The sequence below is a fragment of the Anabrus simplex genome, chromosome 11 (assembly GCF_040414725.1).
Source record: "Anabrus simplex isolate iqAnaSimp1 chromosome 11, ASM4041472v1, whole genome shotgun sequence".
NCBI lineage: Eukaryota > Metazoa > Arthropoda > Insecta > Orthoptera > Tettigoniidae > Anabrus > Anabrus simplex.
This window is the reverse complement of record NC_090275.1, coordinates 90,296,305-90,298,464: the sequence shown is the minus strand read 5'-3', so window position 1 is coordinate 90,298,464 and position 2,160 is coordinate 90,296,305. Positions and strand designations below refer to the sequence as shown.

At 36.2% G+C, this 2,160-nt stretch overlaps 1 pseudogene; it reads left to right on the top strand.

Moving 5' to 3' along the window:
• The first annotated feature begins 748 nt into the window (after positions 1-748).
• LOC136883614 (5S ribosomal RNA) lies at positions 749-867 on the top strand (annotated as a pseudogene).
• The last annotated feature ends 1,293 nt before the right edge of the window (positions 868-2,160 follow it).

The window sequence follows — 2,160 nt, the reverse complement described above, 5'->3', positions numbered from 1 at the left end:
TGGCTCTTGAGCCACGGAGGCTGAATTAATTCCTATTAAAACTGTAAAAGAACACTACAGTATCATTTTTTTATTTTGAACATGCTCATTCTAATTCAAATTTCCGACGTAATCCAAACGGAGTTTCAATCACACACAAGCACATAATGTTCCAAATCATTAATACACTGCCCAGCTTATTGATGAGTAGCTGGCTCCTTGGGGACAGCATCTGTTTCTTCTTATTCTTATTCTTCTGAAGACAATATTTCTTCGGAAGAAATCGCTTTTTGAAGCACTCCCATTAGCCTATACATCATCGTGGACTTCCAACATATTATCTATCACCAAAAACACCAACATCTGACAATTCACTGCTAAGGACTTCAGGGTGACATCTCAATTCCTCAGTTAATGACATGTTTATGTGAGGTGGCTCTTCCTGTATCACAATTGTCTCTTTAGACACGTCCATCCAATAAAATCGATTACATTGTTACACTTTTCTGCTCCATTGGTGATAGCCTGCAGTAACTGTTCCTGTACAGTAGTTTTACAGCTTGAATTATCCCCTTGTCCAGAGGTTACATTTCACTAGTTAAGTTGTAAGGCATAAATTTTACTGTGACATTTGATAGATGTAGGTCAACGTAGCATTATCGACGAACAACAGTATTTTACTCTTAGCCTTCTTTATTGCTAGACCGATCATTCACATGTCATCCAAGCTTTTTTTGTTGTGATGCCAAAATACTCTTTGACAGGCTGTTAAAACGGCCATACCATTTTGAATACACCGGTTCTCCTCTCATCACCGCAGTTAAGCAACATTGGGAGTGGTCAGTACTTGGATGGATGACCGCTTGGGAACACCACGTGCCGTTGCCTCAATTGCCTACTCTACTGACTATGGAATGTCTACAACAGTACAGTTCAGAAAAATAATTCTTTAGACTCCTGTGTACCTCTAGACCTGTTTTTACAACAATTCACCATCTCCGAGAAAACTCTGTAATGCTGCCTCTGTGAATTCGTGGTAGAGTGTCGGCCTCCGGATCCCAAGATAGCGGGTTCAAACCCGGCAGAGGTAGTCGGATTTTTGAAGGGCGGAAAATAGTCCATTCGATACTCCATGTTGTACGATGTCGGCATGTAAAAGATCTCTGGTGATACATTTGGTATTAACCCGACAAAATTCATTAAATCTCAGCCATAGACGTCCAAGAGGGATCCGATTTACTCGGTCTGCCATCTAGTGGGCCTAGAGTAAAATGGAACGTCGAAATTGACTAGCAGACAACCAGATGGCGTCAAATCGAAATGTCTGCACACGGTAGCTGAGGCCATACGATTATTATTTTTATTAATGCTGATTTGAACTACAAAATGTGTTTTAAATAACCTCAATTAAGCCCTACCCCATAAATGTAATTTTAAATGTTAGAACTAGAAGAAAAAAATAGTTTATATTTGAAATTACGTTGTTTAGTTTTTTATTTCACTCGTTCTTGTAAAGAATAATTTTAGATTAGATATGAAATACTATTCTTTTCACATTGTACATAAGTTATAATATTACAATAGTTCATATGTTAGGTTTTAGACTAGTTTAGATACGAAATTATGTTTTTATCTTTTTTTGTAAGGATTAAATATGGAATGTTATTTCTTTCTCAATGTAAATATAATATTAGAATAGTTTAGATATTAGATTATTAGACTGAAGCAAAAATTGAAAAATAAACACATGTAAACAATTGCCACTATAAATGGGATTAGAAATTCTGTAGTGCACAGTAAATACATAAATAAATAATTAAAAACTGCTTGCACTAAACCATTAGAAAAGAGCAAAAAAGTAATACTCGTATAAAGTTTTAAACCTATCCAAACTGTCATTTATGGCATGTCCAATGTCCAGAGTTGAGGGGTGTTCAATATCCAGAGTATTTTTAACATGTAAACAATATGGGGAATTAAATGGCGCGTTCAATATACGTCGATTAAAAAGGCTATAGGGGTGTCCAAAGTGAGGAGTTTCACTGTCCCACCTAAATATCCGTGCTCTACATATTATTCGCTTCACTAAGTTTGCGTTATAACCTACAGTATCTATTACTGACCAAAATCCTTCCTGTACTCATTACAATATACCGGGTTTGAAACCGCAATATTTGAATT